Raw genomic sequence first — 22,046 nt, 5'->3', positions numbered from 1 at the left:
CTGGTAGCTGGGCCATCCTGGCTCTGTCTCCCTCCCCTTGAGGAGTCTTTCTTTCTCAGTCTCCAGCGAGGTCATGTCTGATCTCTGTGTCCAGATGTGCACATGATGTGGGCCCGTACTTGGGGAACACACAGGCTGGTTGGAAAGAAAGAACTTACATGTCTAGAAATGACTGCAAGGATACTGGAACTGCAAGGCAAATGCGTAGGATCCCTTCTGAAAGTTCTAGACAAACATCTGAATGCCTGGTGGCTCATGGCAGAGGTGGCCTTGGGAAGGGTTTATGGTCTACCTTGGAGGTTGGTTCCGATAGGTCCCAAAGCACTCAAGGAATTGTAAGGTGTTGCCTTGTCTTCCTTCTTAAATGAGAGAGACCGTGTGAGAATGCATGAAGAGGGGGCAAGACCGTAGGGCAGGGCTTGCTGTTAAACGAGCAGAGACAGGCACAGAACAGAGCCAGAAGGAGATTTTTAAAGGTAGAGTTTAAGAATTAAGATAAAATACAGCTCCGGCGGCTGTTCTGAACAGCATTGATGGGAGCCTAGAGAGGCAGCTATTTAAGCATTGGAGAGAGACTAAAGGCTTACGTCTAATCTGTGCTGCGCTCAGACTCTCAGCAAGCTAAGCTCTGCGGACCACGGGCATGGGCTGGGGCACAGGAAACACCTCCATCCAGGCTGCGAGCTCAGGATGCGTGGGGGCCCAGGCAAGCCCAGCCTGGCAGCCCTGCTCGCGGGCTGTGCCCTCCTCAGAGTGGGACTTGGTGGTTGAAAATCACACTGGGGGCAGTGAGCTAGGCCCCTTAGCCCAGGTGGAATAATTGGTTGCCACTTGGAGCCTCCCCCAAGGACCGGTGCCGGGTGAGGTTTTAAGAAACCAAATCCAAGGCAGGAGTTACCCCTTGAGCCCCAAGCCCCTTGCATGGCATTTTCATGTTCTAAAACACCTGAGGGCCGCCCTTTAATGTGAGTGCCAAGGGTGGGCTTGCAAGATGGAACAGCCTTTCAGAGAGAGAATCAGCAAAGCATCCTGTAGATAAAAGAGAAAATAGGTTCTTACGGGTCCCAAGAGAAGTGAAGGTTATAAAGAGCAGCACTAAAGTTTTCCCAGGGCTCCTTACTGAGAGGGGCACCCTGACCCTACAGATAGCGGAGAGAAGCATTCGGCTCGGTCACATTATGGGCTTCACTGCTGTTGCTGAATTGCCAAAGGCAGGACCATTCTGCAAACATTTGGCACCCTCAGTCCAGGCTTCTCCAACCTTCTCCTGGAGGAGGTTGGAGGGGAATAGGTAGGGGGTGTCTGGAGCCCATGGAAGGACAGATAATCCCACCACGTGTGGTCCGTAGCCAGCCCAGATGGGGGCTGTCTGCTCCTGACCTGGCCGCATGCCCTGCAAAGGCAGGTGCAGGGAAAAGTCCATCTCGCTGGCTGGGTCCTCCTAACACCCCGGCTAGGGGCTCTGACCACACAGGTGGCTCCCCTTCATCGAGGTGATGTCTTCTGTTCCCACCTTCAGTAGAAGTTGAGGGACTTGCTTAAGGTCGTGTGAGCCTAACTTAGCTGCTCCTTTGCATCATGGGAACTTTCCTGGCATCCTCACCCTTGGGTCATTCTCCAGCAGATTCTAACTTCTGCTCCTGTCTGTACCTGTTCTCATCCTGATCTTTATTAGTCAGAACCAAAGTCTGAGTTGGGAAAAAAATCAATTCCCTTTATCCAGTAGGGCACACATCCACACAGACTGTCTTGGTGATGTCCCCTCGATATGTTTAAATAATGAGAACTACAGATTTTTACGTTGAAAGCTCTGTTTTCTAGGACATGAACAGATGGGGATTCTTAAAGGCTACCATGAACCCATTTGTTTTTTATGGATGAAGTTCCTTTGCTCTGGCTACCACCTTCTGGAACTTGCAGTGCTGGCGTCTCCCACGAAAGCCATGAAGACAGCTGGGAGATCAGTCACCTTTCAGGAGCTTCTCAGGGAAGCAAGAGCCTGCACGGGGCAAATTCAGATCAGAACCAAGGGGGAACTCCCATTCTGTCCCTTTATGTCCATCTGCACTAGTATCAGAGAAGCTACTGCATTTCCTGGCAGTGAGCATGGTGAGGCCTGAGGGCTCTGGGCCTGAGCCCTTCTTTGTATCCACCCCTCAGGTCGGTGCTAAGTGAGGCTCAGACTCCACCAGAAAACAGACAGCTTATGACCAGCACTGTCCAGTAAAAAGGTGATGTGAGTCACCTATGTAATGTTACATATTTTAGTGGCAACTGGATAAAAGCAAAAAGAAACAACATTGATTTTATATTAATCCAACGAATACTTAATATTAAGTCACCATATCATCAATATGGAAGTCATAAATGAGATATTAAAGAATTTTTTCCACACGAAATCTCTGGAATCTGGTGCGCATTTTATGCTTAGAACACATCTCAGGGCAATTAGCCTCCACTCCAGTGCTCCTTGGCAACCGTGGATAGGAACTACCACATTGGGCTGAACAGTTCTAGATGATGCTATGGTCATGCTCCATGCAACCTGTGCTTTCCCCAGAGCTTCCCCCTGGACAGACCGTCTCACTCACAGGTGTTCTCTGGCCAAATGCGCTAGAGAAAGCACATCCATCCCCCACAGATCAAAGATGCACACTTGCATGTTGTAGCCTTTCTGAGTTTATTGGGCTACAAAATCCTTTTATTACAAAACACCTGGTGATACTGCACAGAACTAATACTCTGGGGCATGCTTCAGGAATTTGGGCTTGCGGGGAGAGAGGCAAGGAGGCTCTGAGTGAACATGCTGTTGTTATTGTCAATGGTTTTACTTTCCACCCCAGAGACAGAACCCTGACTTACTCATTCCTTCAACAAGCGTTAGCTGGCAGTTCCCTCTGGGCCAGGTGCTGTCCGAGGTGCTGGGACACAGAACTTGTGCCCCAGAAAAGAGCCTCTGTCCTCGTGAGGCATCTGGTCTGGTCAGGCAGATAGGCAGCCATGAGTACGTGATACAATTGTAATATGTGCATGAAGAAGGATTTCAAGATTTCTGGAGGTGGGGGGGGGGCTTGATTATATAGGCCCTCCTGTGCATGCTTCAATCAGGCAGACTGATAAGAAATGTGATGAGGGAAGAAAAGGGTAATGTAGGGAAAAGGTACTTGGGAAGAAGGCACAGCAGGTGCTAAGGCATAGAGGTGGGAGGCTCTTTAGTGGGCGGACACGTTTGACAAGACTCATGGACCATTCTTGATGCTCCAAATCATTACCCCAGGGGGGACCTTGATATCTGGGCTCGCTCTACACATCTCCTGGCCTCTAAATTACCCCACTACCCAGAGAAAACAATCTAAATGGCTTAGAATCTGAATCAGAAGCCGAGAACTGTTAGAACCTCCAAACTGGAGAGAAACTGCGTGTACAATCTCCTCTCTTGTATGTTCTCATGCTTCTGCCTGAAACTTTGGTGCCCTCTCTGCAATGTTCTGCTTTGCACTGGAAAATACCTTTTGTTGTCCTCATTTTTATATTTCCTTGACTATTTATAACATGAGTTTTGTGTAAATTGTATATGTAATTGATTTCAGATATAAATGATCTATGATTACACTTGGAGTTTACTTTGTGTCAAACGTTGCTGATATTATTATCTTTATATAAATTTTTGATTTTTAATCAAAATATTTATTTTGTTATTTGTTAATTTGCACAGGAATTTGACTTCTTAAAGCATGGCTTGGCATATCATTTGCCTTGACTCCTGTTTGGGCTGCCTCCCCCACTTGTGCACCCAAGGTGAATGCCTTGCCCATCTCAGTCTGAGTCTGGCCCTGCTTCTAAGAGATTTTCTGATATTGATTCACTTAGTCCATGGCACTGTGGGTCAGGCACCAACGACCAGGGAGGATCTGGGTACTGGGGCATGGGCACCAGGAGAAATTAAAAAAAAAATTTAAGGCTTATTTATTTTTGAGAGACAGAGAGAGACAGAGCATGAGCAGGGTAGAGGCAGAGAGAGAGAGGGAGACACAGGATCTGAAGCAGGCTCCAGACTCTGAGCTGTCAGTACAGAGCACGGCACAGGGTTTGAACCCACAGAACGTGAGATCATGACCTGAGCCAAAGTCAGACGCCTAACTGACTGAGCCACCCAGGTGCCCCTATCAAGAGCATTTTAACTCTGCCCCTAACTTGCTGTGCCATCTGTGTGCCCATCCCTGCCCCTCTCTGAGCCCCAGAATTGTCATTTGCACCAGAAGTTTGGCCACAAGCAGTTCTTTCTAACTGTCCCTGGGATTCCTCTGGAGTTCTTTCTAAGGTTACCTTGAGTCAGGAAGATGAGGCTGGTGCCCCAACTACACTTCTACTAGAGAGGCCCTACCCTTGTCTGGGTTTCACGTTGAGTTTCTTATGATGCTGAGTTTTAAGTAGAGGTTCTGCTGACAGTGATGGTGATGTTGATGATGGTGGTGCTGATGGTGATAAATGTGGTGATGATGATTGTGATGAAGGCGGTGATGATGGTGATTTTGATGATGGTGGTGAGGCTGAAAGGGAAATAGGAAACATGATGCTCTGTGGGTCTTAATATGTCTCTTATAAATAAAGGGCTTTGTTGTAAGCAGGATACGCAGGCATACTTACAATCTCAACAATTTCACTGTTTCAAAATAAGAAATGTTCAAAGACCATTAAGAAAGTGACTAACAGAAGTGACTTTAAAATAAATGTATTTGAGAACATCAGTTATAAATTAGAGTGAATTTAGAATTTCCTCTTCCTTCCTTCCTTCCTTCCTTCCTTCCTTCCTTCCTTCCTTCCTTCCTTCCTTCCTTCCCCCCTTCCTCTTTCTCTCTCTCCCTGAAATCTCTGTCTGGATATGGGTCTTCTTGCAGATTTAACAAACAGTCTTACCATATGTCTATTGCTACTAAGACATAATGCAAGGGCTTCTTACATGCATTCATATGCAGACATTAGGTTTGTACCAAAGTCATTATTATCACCCAGAGTAATGAAGGGCCTTGCATTAGTTCATTGCTTTTCTCTCTTCTCCCCTCGGTGGCTGTCACAGCTCATGAGGTCCCACCTGATGGCCTTGCCTTGGCCTTCTCTAGTCTTCTTTTGAAAGCCGGGACTTCCAGGAAACAAGCAGTGTTTCACCTCTGGCCACACTTGGTAGCTGCTGGACTCCCTGATTCAAGGTGTCAGGCCACCTCATGTGCACCCTCAGGCCTCGCCTGGCACAGCTAAATGATATCAGACATTTGTGGGGGTTCCCTCCTCCCAGTGCTGTGATTGGCTGAAAGCCCCCACCCAGAGGGTGACAGCAAGCCGTCCGCTACAGTGGTGGTGCCTGGGTACGAGCTTACCTGTGCCGGCGCTGAGATGGCAGCCTGGAGGGGACACCCGATCTGCACTCTGCAGAGGACACCAGCATTTAGGGCTTGTCAGTGCTTGTGGGTCAGGGCAGAGCAGGGCAGGCCGGGAAGGCGCCCCCCAAGCCAGGGTCTTCAAGGACTCACTTGCACGGACAGTCCTGTGCATTGCAGGGAGCCAGAGAAAACCCAGGCCCGAGAGCCATCCTGCCCTCACCCCCCACCCTCCTCTCATCCAAAAGCTTCCCCTGAGCCGGGCAGGGATGCACACTGTGCTGGGAGCAAACATGTTGCCTCATTGTCCTATTTCCATCCAAGAGACAGGACCGCAAGGCATGGGGAAAGGAAGTAGCTTCAGTATCAGACCTTCTGACCCCCTCGCTTGTTTGCTGTGTGACTCTGAGATAATCACTGGACGTCTCTGTCTCAGTTTCCCCATCCGTGCAATGGAGGTGCCCAGAGTGTCCACTTCCGCGGGCATGTTGAGTGTCCAAGATGGAGCTGGCTTCACGGGCATGATGTCTCCATGCTCGGCCAGGGCGCTGCACTGGCAGGGCTTCACGCTCTGCTCGCAGGGTCTTAAACGCTTAGTCATTGTCCAACCCGAGGCCCTGAGCTGTCACCTTGCACCAGACCCCGCAAGTCACAGAGCAGGTCCCGGTCAACAGGGAGGAATGAAGGCACATACTCCATGCACCTGGGCTGGCCCAGGGCGGGCCACAGTCCCTCAGGAAAAGTGCCCATGGGTCTCTCTTGGCGAGGCGCCAGCCAGCCGTGGCCAGTCCCTTATGTGCAGGACAGCTCGGGCACTGAGGCCGTTCTGGCAAAGGTCAGTGGGCTCCACCTCCTTCAGTGAACAGGGGGCAGTGTCCAGGCCTGCGTGGCACCCAGCCGTCCTTCCATGAATGGGGGCCAGTCACAGGAGCCTGGCACAGAAACCTGCCTTTTGCATGGTTTTTAAATATCGCAGGACTTTGGGGGCAATCATTTACTGGTCTTGCCTAGCGGGGGCCACACAAGACCCACTGCTTCTATGAAACATTCTAAAAACAGGACCAGGCGGGCGCGATGCAGACTCCCAAAGGAAGTCATCTTTTCTGGAAGGTCCGGCCATCGCTACGTGCTGGCCACAGTTGCCCGCAAAGGGTTTTGTGCACTTGAGGAAAAGGCGCCCCCTCTGGGTGGTACTCCCCTGCTGCGGAGCCTCCGTGGAAGAGCAGGCGCAGGATGGATTTCAAACTGTAGCATCCCTGTTCCGCACCCCGCGTGGGGTCTCTGGAGTGCCCACCTCCACCGCTCTCCCTGCCTCTGAGCAGGGTGGGCCGGGCGGAGGCTGAGCCAGGATGGAGTGCCATTAGCAGGGACAGACAGCCCCAGGCCCTTAGCCCCCGGAGCTGGCCCTGGACTTCTGTGCCCCGTGTGGGGGGTGAGCTGGCCCTGCTCTGGCTGGGAGACTGCTGGTCTGGTACCTGCTGCAGGTGATGGGGCGGGGGCGCGGCGGGCGGAGCCTGCACAGCGCCAGGCCCAGGTTACAATGCTAGTGTCTCTGCCTCCTCTGGGCTCCTGATTGGAGAGGTCGCGTGCTCTCCAGCCAGACACTTTCGGTCACACCGGAGAAGTGGAGTCTCACTTCAAAGACCTACCACAGCACAGGTTTTCTCCAGTGTCGCGGTGGGTGGGACGCCCTAGGGGTCTGAGCCTGCCTCCCCGGGGCCAGCGCTGGAACATGCACTTCGGTCAATGCGTCAGGGCGCAGGTGGTGTACTCACCGCTCTTGCCTCTGCATCACAGGCACCGAGCGAGGGGAACACAGCTCCTTGGTTCCCCGCCAGCTGGTTGCTCCTTCGACCTCAGTCTTGAAGGCACAGCTCAGGACTCTAATTTGCACCTCTCGGATTTAAAAAGGCTCCTGTCGGACGAGCAGTGGCTCCGGCGTTTAGGCCTTACTGGCTAAGCAGCATTTCAGTTCTGATTGGAAAGAAATCTTAGGGGTTTCTATCCTGTGCTTTCTGAATTGCACATGGAAGGTTTCTGGTGGGTGCTTTCTCTCTGCCAGGATGTGGGTTTTTCCTTCTCATCTTTGGCAAACAGAGCAGGATCTGTGAGCTGAATCCCCAGAAAGGGAGGTTGGGGGTCAGGGACAGCGGCCCCGGCAACAGCCTGAGGTTCACGCTACTATTATGCCCGCCTGGCTGTCAGTTCTCTCTGCCCCTCCTGGGCTTCTGCTTTTCATAATAATGAGAAGTGAGGAGCCTGCCGATGTCACCGGGGGTTTTGCTGGAGGAGCTGGCCCTTCTGTGACCATTAAGCCTCGGTCGTCAGCCTGATTGGGCGATCCTGTTGAACCTGGAGACTTCGGGGGAATTAGGTGGCTGATGGGAGCAGGTAACATATGGGGGCTGTGAGATAACGTGTTTCTCTGGGGAAAAAATCCCCACAAGCAAACAGATAAAGGTTTAAGTTGTGCTGAGGGTCTAGCAAAGGACCAAGAGCATCACCTGGAGACGAAGCCCCTTCATCCTGACAAGAAGAAAGCGTTGACGGGCAGGGAAGGCTGTGGCGGCCCGCACAGGGTGTGAGGCACGGAGCAGGGCACCTCCAGCGGCCAGCGCTGTGCAGTTAGGGGAGCCCCATCTGCACACTCCAGCGCACTCCCTGCCCCTTCCTCTTGTGACTGGCCCTTGACAAAGAAAGCCCGAGAAGGAAAGAAGCTGCGTAGTCTGGATATCCGGGGAAGTGCTCCAGGGACCGGCCTAACGGAGGAACAGACTCTGAAAAGTGAGATGAGCACTCGGGGAATTCGAGTCTGTTTCAAGCCTGGAAAAAACAAACCATTCGAGAGGAGGAAAAGCATCCCAGAACGAGGAGAGAACAGGACCCTTCAGAGGAGAAGGGAAGGGTGGAGGAGAGGAAACCAGAAACCGGGGAGAGCCAGAGACCGTGAGGAGCCACCCCAGCTCTGAGCACCGGCTTCTCCTACACCACCTCCCGACACGCATTTGTTCATCCGTTTCCTGTGATGCTTCCACAGATCCCCTTTCAAGGGGAGAACACACAAACCAGAAAACATCGCCTTTTTTCCTTACCAGGGGACCCTGTGTTGTGATATATGGGTTTTGATAACATGTATGAACTGAGCCTCTAGAAAAAGGTGTAATCTACCTTTCATGTTAAATTTGACAAAATGCTGATGTCCTCCATCCCCCCAAATCAGGAACCGCGGCCTGCGGAGAGAGCGCAGTTGTAAGATGTAAAAGGCGCCCTCTTAAAAGTGTTTCTTCCAGCAAGATGGAAGTACCAAAGTGTCCGCTTTGCCACGCCAAAGAGCGTCCCTCTGGCTTGCTTTGGCAGAAGTCCACTTTTATTCCAGTTGTTGACTTGCAGGCTTTGCTGTGTTCTGAAAATCAACAAACACCACGCCAGGAAGCATGCGCCTCATTTTATCAAATGGTACCCGGCTTGGTAATGGCCTCCCCAGATAATTCGAGCTGATCTGTGGTGATGACCAGGGGGACGGCAATGATTGTCATGTTAGTAAAAAAAATCAAAACAATCATGTTACGTCAGTTCTACCATTAAAAGACTTGCTTCTCTGCAAATTTTTGCGCTCAGTAATTAATACTCTGGGGTTTGTGGTTTCCAAGCCAGTTCTCCAGGCGCAGAGATGCCACTCACCTGATAATTATTTCAGGAAACCATGCACGAATGAATGTGATTGACAAATGCAGTATTGCTGTAATTGCCTCAAGCAGAGTCTATGCGAAAAAGAGAAAGAAAGAGGAGAGTTAACTAGTTGTGTGCTTGCCTATCAGACAGAAAGTGCCGCGGCAGGGAAAACCTGGTTGCTTCAAGACACCTGACTGTTGTACTAATCACATAGCAAGATCGGAACTGGCAGATTGCATCAGGCAAGGTCCTGCCTCATGTCCTAAATGTGACAGTGACCAGGGCTGGATGTCTTCGAGGAGAGCATGCAAATCTCCCAGTGCTCTTCCAGGTGAGCAAAATGAGGCCAGTTTCTTCCTGATCGCAGCCAGGGACTCGCTTGCGCCCCCAAACAGAGAGCTCCTGGAAACCCTTTCAGGGCTGAGTTGGGAGGAATCCTCATTACACAAGTTGGTTCTGTTCCGTAGGTTGGGAGTACCTTTAGTGCTTGGACGTGATTTTGCTTGGCTGGGGGCTTTCGTCTTTTCCTTGTTTGGGAAGCAGCCGGCACGTCTCGGGCAGAAACGTGTCTTCTTTCTGTTCCATTTGCTGACCTATCTCACGGTGCAGGGCCGTACCCACGGGGTGCATTTGGGGTTGAAAGAATGGATTCAACACCAACCTAGCCCTCCGTCTGGCATTGTAGATTTTACGATGATGCAGACACCGCATCTTTATACTATGGTGTTTCTCAGAACACTTCACTTTTGCTTTTTTCTGTGTATCCCCAGTTTTCAACACAGTGCCGGGCATATAGGACGCGTTCAGTGAAGTCATTGGGTTGATCCAAATCTTGGTGTGGATGGATCCTTACCCTTGAGAGGCTGGGAGCGAGAGCGGCACCTTGAAGGGACCATCCCACGATGGAGGAACAAGCATGTCCTGGAGGAACTTTGGGTCAGGCAAGCTCATCCGGAACCCTGGCTGCTACCTACTGCCTGCCCGGTTGTGCAGGTGACACATTGCCCAGCTCCAGAGTCACCACTGCAGCACCAAGAGTTGCCCAGAGGCAGCCTTGCCAATGAAACTCTCCCCCTCAGCATTCCCATCCATAAAATAGGCCTGTTCTTGTCTTGCCCATGGGGCTGGGCTAAGTGTGATCATGTTTTGACTGTATTCAGCGGAGCAGCTGATATTCAAGAGGCAGGTGCTAAATGGGAGCACACAGAAAAAGCGAGCAGTGGTATAGACACTATTACAGTTTGATAAAATAACCAAGCTCAGTGACCGACTTGGTCTCTGACCTTGCTAACAGCTTAATCCCTCGGAGTCATAGTGCATTGTTTTGCATATGGTTTAACTTGCTTTGGAAAGTAGAAAATAAAGGCATTAGTCTTGATGGTGGAATTGATTTTCTTCAGTGCCAAAGTGACTGTGCTCCCGATCCTCACGGAATATCAAGTGCTCAGAAAACTACAGAGAAGAAAATGAGCCTCAACTCTACATTGACCACCAAGAAATGCACATTATTATACGTCAGTCTATTTCCTTCAAATGGTTTCACCCAGACATAACTTTTAGTCTGTGTTTTCATTTAGTATTTATTTAAAAAAAAATTTTTTTTTAATTTATTTCTAGGAGAGAGAGAGAGAGAGGGAGACAGCGTGAGCAGGGGAGAGTCAGAGAGAGAGGGAGTCACAGACTGAAACAGGCTCCAGGCTCTGAGCTGGCAGTCAGCACAGAGCCCGTTGCGGGGCTCGAACCCATGAACCGCGAGATCATGACCTAAGTGAAAGTCGGACGCTTAACCGACTAAGCCACCCAGGCGCCCCTAAAAAATGTTTAATGTTAATTTATTTTTGAGAGAGAGAGAGAGGCAGAGAGAGACAGAGTGCCAGTTGGGGAGGGGCAGAGAGAGAAAGAGACACAGAATCCGAAGTAGGTTCCAGGGCCCAAGCTGTCAGCACAGAGCCTGATGTGGGGCTTGAACCCACGGACCGCGAGATCATGACCTGAGCCAAAGTCAGATGCTTAACCAACTGAGCCACCCAGGCGCCCCTCACTTAGTATTTTAAATACTCGACTAATATTGCCCTGCCTGTACAGACCACGCTTGCTAACCATTCACTCTTGCCGAAAATAGAGGTGATTTCCATCATCGTGATGGGCATCTTGGCACATAAATCATGTTCTGTACTTGGATTTTTTCCCTCACATCCCAATAGGTTTCCTTATATCCTGATCTGAGCGGTATAAATACTTCATGGCTCTTGGAACTTACCGGCCAGTTGCCCCTCTGAAGGTGCTGGAACCTTCCCCCTCACCAGTCCCTGGTTCCCACACCCGCAGTGAATATCAACAGTGGCATGTTGCTAATGTCATGGGCAGAAAATTATTTCTTAAAATTTGTTTACATTTACATTTTTTTGATATCAGGTTGAAGCTGAACTTCCCCTCCCCCCCCGCTTATTAGTTATCTGAGTTTCCTCTTTAGTGAATTATTTATGTTCTTCGCCCATTTATCTAGTGGAATATTCAGTTTTTCTTACTGATTTGTAAGCCTTTTGCTTATTAAGGTTAACCCTTGGTCATATTTATCGCAATTATTTTCATCCCATTTGTTGTTGGACTTTTAATTAAAGATAATTTTATGTATTTATTTTTCAAAGTAGCCCAGGGTGCCATGCGTCTCCACCACAGGGGTAAGAATCTTCCAGAGGGAAAGTGAGACTCCGGGAAGGGGCTGGGCCCCACCGGAGGCTGGTGGCTGCGAGTTTCGGGAGCCGGCTGTCTCCAGATGCTTCCGTGAGTCTCCTGCCCCTGTGGCCTCTGCGAATGCAAACACCGTGGGCACTTTTCCTGTTGGAACTTGCACAGGGTTGCCGAGTTAGTGTTTTGTTTGTTTTCCCTCCTCACATAAATAATTTGGCGTGGTTTCCATACAAACATTTATTATCTCTTCCAAGTTATTAGCATGCAAACTCAGGGGCATTTTTGTATATGTCAGGGGTGCGAGGAATCAACCGCAAAATAATTAAAAGGCTCACACACCGCCTGTGGCCTGTGATTACTCTGGGAAGCGGGTTCTGTGCTGGCCCTGCTTTAGTGGCCATTGCCACGTGAAAGGCTGAATTATATATTCTTAGGAGTTGCTTAGTTAGTTCAGTCTTTCCTTCATCTACAACTCTCGGATGAATACCATCTGGCCTCAGTCATTTATTACAATTTAATTTCTCAATTTGCTCCATCACTTCTTTCTTGATATTTCTATCAGCAAAAACGGGTCTCCTACCCTGGCCTCCGACACCTCGATGAGGGGATGCTGGGCGCAGGAACGGCCGAGAGCAGAGACGGGGCTCCTCGCTGCCAGGGATGGAACGAAGCCCTGGGTCCCCTATGTGGGGCTTTCCTTGCGTAGGGTGGCGTGACGTGGTGCCTTGCCAGGCGCGACAGTGGTCGTGTCCTCACAGGGTCACAGGGATGAGCGGACAGAAGAGGTTAAATGTGCTGTGATCACAATGAACTATCTTTCGTGTAGGGAGCATTTTTGTGAGTTTTCCTTTACTTCCCTTCTTGTGCAAGTAATACATTTAAGGGAGCTGCGAATCTGCATGAAGCCAACGTATCTCACACACACACAAAGAAAATTCTTATTACTCCTCTTGAAGTTTGCTTGTCCCTGATATGACGGAGCTGGACACTCTCTGGATGGTAGGCTGTGGCGTGTCCCTATAAACATCCAGGGAAGAAGCGCCGTGGCAAGAAACTGCGAGACAGGCCACCTGAGCATGTTGACGGCCACTCTCTGCCCGTGAGTGACATCCTGGGCCCTTTGGTGTCCAAACTCACTTTGAGGAACACGTGGCAGACCGGCCTTGCTCTCCACCTCCCAGGCTGTGTGGGGCCCTTCTGTTCTGCTGCCAGACAGATCCATCACGCAAGCTTAAAGTGACCGACACCCAGCAGTGGATTTTGTGCTTGGGTAGACCACACGGTTATTTAGAGACTCACTGATGCTCGTCGGGTGTTTGAAACATTTGCAGCAGGACCATGGACACCGGTTGCAAATGGGGCCTTGCCCCCCTCTGCTCGTCCCAGGGCCGAAGCCCGACCCCCAGCTCCGCTCACTGCCAGCCAGAGGGCAAGGGCAGGACGTGCCCTTGGGGGCTGATGGCACCCAGTTGTGTGAGGGAAATGCCTGGCGTGAGAAGGGCAGGCCCGGCTGGGGACACCTGGCGGCCATCACACCTGACATTCTGCAGGTGACACTGAGGCTCTAGACCCACTGCCTTCCGGGCCCCACGGGGCCTCTCCAGCTGGCGGCTGATGGAGCCTCTGACTCTCCTGCTGCCCAGGGTGGCAGCAACAGGGACCACAGATGGGGACATGGGGTCCCGGGCCCTCCTGACTCCCTACCCACTCACCAGACCGAGTTAGGCACTGTCCCAAGAGCACTTCCAAGAGCATGCAACCTGAATGTAAGGTGTTCTTCCTCCTCAGGACGGCCCCCCAACACTCCAGAGCCCCAGAGGCCTCTGGGAAGCTCTCTCCATCCCAGAAGTGGGAGGGCAGGTGGGCCCTGCATAGGGGAATTTGTCTCTTCTGTCAGGCACCTGGGAGAAGGAGGTGTATGCATGTATGTGTGTACACATTCATCTGTGTGTGGGAGAACATGTGTAGCTGTGCATCGGTGTATCCACATGCATGTGTGTGCACACACATGTGTAAATGTGCATGTGTGTGCATGTGTGTGAGATGTGGGTTTGTATGCATAATGCAATGGTGGAGTGAGTGAGTGTGAGCGTGTGAGCTTGTGTGCAGGGCGGTGTGAGTGGGTGCATGTGGATGCATGTGGGCATGAGTGTGCACGTGTGCAGGAGCAAAAGCCCAGGTCAGTGTACGTACCGAAGTTGTGAGTGGTAAAAGCTGTTTTTGGGAAACGCAGGGAGCCAGGATGAAGAAAGGTAGGAGGGGAGGCAAACTCCCTCACTTAGCTGGGAGCTTATGGGAGGCCTTGTGAAAACAGGTCCTGTGGAATGGGCAGGGGGCCCACCAGAATCCCACAGCCCAGCCAGGCCTCAAACAGAAGAGCCTGTGTCTTCGTGGAAGCCGTGGCAGTGTCATGAAATGCGAAGCAGTCGCTGGCCAGGGCGTTCTGAGCTCTTCTCTGTCCCTCTCTCAAGAAGTGTCACCTTCTCCCAGTAGCTGTTGGAGATACTAAGATCATGTCTGTAAGTGCCCGTTACAGGCTCTCCACCTGCTCCGTTCCCCTTTCTGCCCATTAAGAGCTTTCCTTGTGCCCCTCATCAATGTGTCCCCCATCAATGTGCCCCCATCAATGTGCCCCCATCAATGTGCCCTCCATCAATGTGTCCCCCATCAATGTGCCCCCATCAATGTGCCCTCCATCAATGTGCCCCCATCAATGTGCCCCCCATCAATATGCCCCCCATCAGTGTGCCACCCATCAATGTGCCACCCATCAATGTCCCCTCCATCAATGTGCCTTTCCATCAATGACCCACCGAGAGACTGATGATCTCCTCCCTGGAGAAGCCAACCATGCTTGACGAGGGAGGGCGCTGGGAGTGGAGAGGGTTCCCCTGGAGATGGCTACCCAGAGGGTGCAGAGAGACTCCTCTGGAGTGCTGGGGGCCTTGCCCTCTGTCCCCCTGCCATGGCTCTGCAGAAGATGGGGTGCAGGGCAGCTGAAAAGAGCAGGCCTTCTGGTCACCGGCCACACTGCAGGATCCTCACTCTTCGGCACGTCTGTTCCCAGAGCCGGCCATCACAGCCCACTGGCCTGCTGCATAGACACAAAGGTTGTAACATCCTGTAAGACCTCAGTCCAAGAATTAAGGTGTATTTAAACACTATGAGCTTGTTTTCAGGTAGTTTTGTTTTTTTTTTTCCCCTGCTGAGGAGGAGAATTTTGTTTTCATTTGTGAGAGTTGCGCTTTGTGGAGTTCCGCTTAGGTTTGTGACAAGGCTTCTCAAGAAAGTGGAAACCGAGGAACTCATCTCAAAGAGAGGCATGTTTGCTGGCAGAATGCAGATCCTATTGGTGACATTCTGTGGGCAAAGGAGAGGAGAGTGGCCACCCAAATGGTATGAGATACACTCATCGTGTATACCTCTTAACTTTGTCCGTGATGCGCACTCCCTTGTGAAATGAGCGTCTTTCTCCAAATTAAGTCACAATATATCCTCCACGAGCATAAGTATTGTTCCACTGCAGAATCAACCCTTCCCAACTGCACGTTTAATTTTTTTAATGTTTTTTTTTTTTTTTTTTTTATTTCTGAGAGAGAGAGAGAGAAACAGCATGAGCATGGGAGGGTCAGAGAGAGGGAGACACAGAATCCGAAGCAGGCTCCAGGCTCCGAGCTGTCAGCACAGAGCCCGACGCGGGGCTCGAACCTACCAGCCGTGAGATCGTGACCTGAGCTGAAGTTGGGCGCTTAACCGACTGAGCCACCCAAGCACCAACCTCCCCCCCCACAACAGCTGCATGTTTAAACCCAACTGAAAAACACGAGAAAGAGGTTTTCATCTAAAAGCAGGTTTCTGTGTTATCAGTAATTCCAGATGGAATGACTAAGAAATAGGAGTTTCTAGCCAGATACACCCGTCTCCACGCCCCCCCCACCCCCCCCGGAGGGTTCTGTGGGATGGTGGCAGGGGTCTGGACCCTGGCCTCTGACGTCAAGACCTGGAGGAGTCTGACCACGAGTCTATACCGCAAAACCACATGGGCATGGCCGCCTTGCTGGCCTGAGGTCGTCAAGATTTGAGGGATCACAGGCCCCTTTATGAATCTGATCAGGGCAGGCTGCCTCTCCTCTGAGGAGAGTCGCATCCATGCAAAACATCCCGCACAAAGCTGTGGTGACCCGGCGGGCTCTGCTGAGGTCTGCGGAGGGTGCACGGCCCCTGACGTCAGACCTGCCTGGTGCCAACCCACCACGGAAGGAGGCAGAGCGGATGCCACTCTTTCCGAACCTGTTTCTGGCTGCTCTTCCTCAGTGCTTCAGCTGTACTTCAAGCAGAACAAAACGACTAGAGCCCGAGCGGCTGGCACTCGCACGCGCACACGCCCCACTTCCTAAACACAGGAGCATGTGCCCAAACACCCCCCTTGGCCTCAGATGTAACCACCCTAGTTTAGAGAACGATAGCTTTAGTGTTCAATAAAACAAGTTAATTGATTCAACTATCGGCGCTAGTGGAGAGGAGGTGTTCTATATTTATCTGAGAAACAGGAAGATTGAACGATAGTGGGAGAGGAAGGGGCCCGGGGAAGCAGGGGTGAAGCTCCCACGTGCGTGGGGCAGGGGCCCCAACCTCTGACCTTCTCCTGCCAGTCGTTGGTCCCGGCAACTGAAGGGCAGAAGAGACATTTAAGAGAATCATGTCAGAAGGGGACGGTTCGTGGAGCCCCTTTAATAATCTTGATGGGAAGGAAAGCCCGACTCTCTCTTTTTGTACCCAGCCCCTCCCCCACCCCGTCTTCTCCTTCTCCCCACCATGTACCCTTTGCAAACAGACAGGCTGCGGCCTCTGGGATAGAAGAAGAGGTGCCCAGAGCATTGTGATGAGGCAGAGGGCGGAGTGATTTAATTGTCTGGTTCCTTCTGTGCTGGAGAATATCAAACAGATGAGGAGGATAAAACAGGGAGCTCAATAATTAATTTTCATGTTCCTCACTAGTGGGGCCTCTTCAGGCCCTGTGCCGTGATTATAGGGAAAGGTTGGATTCTGAAGTTTCACTCATTAGCTACGTGTTGTATGAAAATACCTGTATTTTCAAAAGGCACAGTGACAAGAATGGAAAATTCCAGCTATTAAAAATATCCTGGTGTCAGGGACTTTTGCGAGAGAACAAAAACTCTCCGATTCCCTCAGATAAATAATGAAACGCATGGTTGTTGAGAGGTGAAGGGTCAAAACTTCCCTGTTGACTGAAACACAAGGTTGACTTAAAAGATTTTCAGAAGTTGTTCAAGGAGCCGTGCAGCAGGCTGGGGTGTTTTGCCTTCTAAGGAAACCGAGGGGCTTCCCCAGGTTGGCTTCGCCTCCGCATGGGGAGCACACTGGCTTCGAGGACCGGACAGAAGCTCAGACCCGGGCCCCGCCGACCGCCACCGAGAAGCACAGCATTTGTGAAAAATTCAGTGGTGGTCGTGTCCCAGGCTGAGTTTATATCCAAGGGTGGGTATTAAGATTTAATTGCTTCCTCAGGAGCCGCTCACTTCTCCATCCGAATGGGCAAACAGTGGACCTTCAGCAACCTTGTGGCCTCCAGAAAGCACGGTGTGTCCATAGCCACCCTGGCCGGGTCCAGGCACTGGCCAGGGTTTTCTTTCTGGATCACCGATTAGCCCAAAATGCAGTCATTCACAGGCTTAAGCCTCAGACCCGGGCACCATAATTTTTAACACAAATTGTTCAATCATTCAAACACACAAACATTTCAAGGTAATTTCTGCAAATCCCCATTGTGATCTAATTTCTTATTAAGCAGAATAAAGCTGTTTGGCATCGCAATTAATCAGTTTGGGGCTCCACAGAGCTTTTGCTGCAGGGAGCTTCTTTTTTTTATTTTTAAAGGAGGATTGGAGTAACGCTCCTTGGGTTTATGCCCTGTGTGTCTTGTGTGCAGGTAAGTACCTACGTGCTCGCCCAGCCACACACCCATGCGGGCAGGACGCTCGGCCGAGCCTGGCAAAGATAGTCTCAGAGAGCTTTATTTTCACCCCCCTCTTTCGTGCCCATAAAACACTGCTAGGAAAATTACTAAATTTGCATGTTATAAAAAAAATTCAGAGGTTAAAAGATTGTATCAATTTTAGAATTACCCAGTGTCTAGATATTAAACAGATCATAAATCATGTTGGTGCACGTCCTTTCTCATTTCGTCAATCTCTCGTCCAAAATGAAAAGGCCCTCGTGGAAATACGGGGAGCCATGCCTGAGAAAGGGACCTGGGACAGCGGACACACGGCCTGTCCCCACATCTCCACTTCCACAAACAATGGTCATTCGTCAGGCGTCCCACAGTTGTGAGAGGTGTGCTCTCAGATCCCTGAATGTTGTGGGGCGAATGTTACTCAAAGTCTAACAATTCCTTTCAAAGATTTGGATCTAATTCCTACGTGAGACTGATCAATAGGCAATTTATGAATGACCAATATCATTCTCAGGGGCTTAGAAAGACAGGCCTGGGTAAATACTCGTTCACCAGTAATCACGGCTGCGAGAGGCTGGACCACAGTTAGTAATTTAAGAGGCAAAGCAAAGCATGTGTTTTTATTTAACAAGAAAGATCTCAGGGCCGTTAGGGTTATACTTTTAGAAGCAGAAATGACTGCCTTTTGAGCAGAATAAATGGGGGGTCATAATTCTCTAATCTGACCTAATTTTAACCAAGGAAAATGATCTGTTAAAACATCCCAGAGATAATACAGATTAGACCAGGTCAACAGTGGGTCAAATAGATAGGGTGTTGAAATATCCTTTTTACTACTTGGTAGCATTTTATGCTAATTCAGTTCCCTTCTCTGTGATAAACAAAGCAAGTGGAAAGTAGCTAGCATCACACAGTGATGGGTCCCAAAGCTACAATTTAATACAAATCTAGTGATTCCATGGTACAACATACCTAGTTCATTTAGGAACCACAAATACTAAAGGCGTACAGGATTGGATTGCTTGCCCTGCCATGAAGGTACACTGCCTCTAAAACTCCAAAAATAAATATGGTTTTAGTGGATAAGCCTTAGGTGGAATTACGAGGAATACACATTGTTGTCATGAGCGAAAGGTCCTCAACTCCAGAGTGCTGGAGGGGTCACGGGCCCTGACAGCAGACCTCATAGCTGCCAAGGGCAGGGAGGCAGTGTTTTCACCTCTAGAGGGAGGATCTGGGTTCAATGCCATTGCCTAAAGTCTCCCCCAAGGGCTCTGCAGGAAGGGAAGGAAGGGCAGAGGGCGCTACGCACTCCTCCCGACTCAGGGTGAGGGTCATAAAAGACTCAGTCGGGAGAATTCACTTCGCTCCTTCCACGCTCCGTCAACCCATTAGGAAAATTTCCTCTTCTCTGCACTGAAAATGAAACCCCGTGCCCTGCAAAAGTCAGATCACCCCTGTCTATGATTTCTCTCTTCCGAAGAGAGGTTTTTGTTCACGGCCATCCATCGCCAGCTCGGACTGAAGGAAAGATGGCTGGGTCTGAGAGAGGTAACTAAGCCCATGTGAGCTGCTCACACCCACTCGCCTCACTGGGATTAATACACCTCCGTCAGCACCTAACTGACAGCCCCGGGGTGACTTGGGCCCTGGAGGGAACAGAGTCCTTCCTGCGTGTGACCTGTTAGTGCTGTGTGGCGGGGCGACTTGGCTCCTTGGCTATGAAGAACAGGAAAAACTTGGCAAAAACCTCCAGATGAAAGAAAAGATACATTCAGGCCTTGACTTGGCAGTAAAGATAAAATTGGTGATGGTTTGAATCCCTGAAGGTGTGACATTTGGAGCTGATGAAATTCACCACCAGAGACCGTATCTCTAGGCCCAAATGCTTCTTCAATTTTGATGAAATGGACTCAATTCCATCCAAAGAAAACGGCTGATTCGCAGGTCTGATAGAAAGCTCATGCAGGCTATCTGAAGTCCCTTGGGATTGCTAAGGAGTCGTCTGCATGTGAAAGGTACAGTGTCTTTAATTCTGTATTTTGGCAAAAGTGGTAATGATTTTTGCAGACTTACCAGTTCTCTTCCTACCTAGCCATGCCAGTGGAAGAAGTTGTTCTAACCATCTAGTAGAAGTTCTCACTGGATTTGCAGATGTCTGTATTCTTTACCCAACTTCCCACTTAGCTGTGTGGAAATTGCCTGAGATTAAATAGCACTGTTGTCGAAGAACATAAACTGCACTCTACATGCTCCACGTTGGGCGTATAAAAAGATATACGTGTGCCTCCTGCCCTCAGGAGTACATGGTCTAGGTGGGGCGACGGGACAGAGAGTCAGGTCCAGCAATAGGCGCCCAAGTAGGTTCTGAGAATGGACTAAGTGAGAGACGAGGAGGAATGGCCAGGGTGCCCAGCTGGTTGGATGGGCAAGCTTCATGCACTAAGAAATGCTTGGGCCTTTTTCAGGCACATTAATCAGATGCCTGCTCTGGGCAGGCCCTGCCCTAAGCACTGGGCTGTCCTAACCCACAACCATGCAGGAGGTAAAGCCGTTGTTATTTACAGAAGAAGAAAGTGAGACACAGAGGGGTCAGTGACTTTCTCCAGTTGATGATATGCGCAGTATGGGTCGAAGCCTCGGCTTTCCGGTACCCAGAGCCCACGCCTCTGGCCACTGCTCCCTACCCGAATAGTGGGGACAGCCCTACAAGGTACGGGAGTGGGAGGGAGAAGGGTTCCCTGGAGAGAAGGTAAATCCTTATATGGGAGGTAAGATCAGGTTTCTCACCACTGGAGGTGGAAGTTAGACATAGAGAAGCTGCCCCTTGATTTGTAGGTGCTAGAGAGCCATTTAACATTTTCATCCGGATGAAGTATCTCAGATGGTGATACTGACCCTGGCCGCAGTGCAGACCTGTGGAATGTGACAGAAACAAAATGGCCCAGGAGGGGCTGAGCGAGCCTGGCAGAACTCATGAGGTTGCAGCTAAAGACAGACTTCCCGCGGGCAGGAGGTCAAGAGCAAGGAGAGCCTGGATGCAGCTGGGGGGCGGGGTGTGTGTGCGGAGAATAGGACAAGAGGAGCCCACCTGGAAATGTGCCCCCACAGCACCGAGGCAGGGGCTCCCTGGAAACCCAAGTTGACTTTGAGCCACACCAACTCTGAGGGTCCCCCCCCCCCCCGGGAGCCCTCCTTCTCCTCCATCATCTCCGCATGCGAGATACCCGGCTGCATGTAGCGGTCTCTCATAGCAAGTGCTTTGCTGCTGCTTAGGGAAACAAGCAGACATTTGAACTGCCACTTTCTCATTTACCCAACCAGAGTAGGGAAGAATTTTTAAGGATAGCATAGCCTTCCCCACCCTCATTTGGATTCTTTCATGATTTCTTTAAAACTCATGAATTCCACTTAAGGATTTCATGCCATCTTTCACTCAAATTATATATAATTTTAACCACAAAATAATTCCTTTGTCACTTCAACTTTTGAGAGAAAAGGAGGGAAAAAAAGCACATAACATTATTTTTTTTCAAGTGTTCCCAAAATAACTACACTGGGGTTTTCATTAGTTTACTAACTAGGAAAGTCTTTGTCAGATTTCCCTCCATACCACCATGCCTGTGGGACCTGTGTCTAAAAATTCCTGTTAGTTTTCATGGTTTTATAGCTTTTTGGTATAGATGGTCACCTGATTAATTAGCTATAAAACTACACAGGAAAGTATAAAACAGACACCCAAGTAGACCTTGTATGTAATGTATTATTCATTCCACTCGATCCAATAGAGTGTTTGCAGAAGGCTTTGTGCTGAATATCTCCGGCAAAGTGTTGCTTAGCGATGCATTTGGTTGCAATCTGGACAACGCAAAATACACACTGAATGCTGCTTTCCAGTATTCCTTTTTTGGCTAAATGAAGAAATAAAGACAATATGATGAAGCCAGATGTCCCCAACTAGAGACCTCTCAAGTGGGCTTCCAGCACCCCGAGCTGGGAAAGGACAAAGCGATCAGCTGATGATTTGAGGCGAGGCTGACATCACATTCTGTCTCTTCTGGCAGCAAAGCCCAGGAATGTCCCTGCATTGTCCAATTCAGTGGCACAGTCACTGGGTTAAGAAAGATGCTCGAGGCCTGAGAGAATACAGAAGTGTTCAGCAGGTACCCGCTATATGCCAGGACCTTGGCAAGATGCTGGGATCTAGATGAGGAGCAGAGTGACTAAAGGGGCATATTCCTGAGGGCCCACGGCGGGGGTGGGTGGGGGTGGATGACAGATACAGCAGGGTTTGGATTTGTCTCCTGTGAAGCCTCACTAGGCTTTGGGAA

Source organism: Hyaena hyaena, unplaced genomic scaffold (assembly GCF_003009895.1).
Source record: "Hyaena hyaena isolate Hyena2069 unplaced genomic scaffold, ASM300989v1 scaffold_265, whole genome shotgun sequence".
Taxonomy (NCBI): domain Eukaryota; kingdom Metazoa; phylum Chordata; class Mammalia; order Carnivora; family Hyaenidae; genus Hyaena; species Hyaena hyaena.
The sequence above is the reverse complement of the archived record's forward strand: the minus strand, read 5'-3'. Positions refer to the sequence as shown.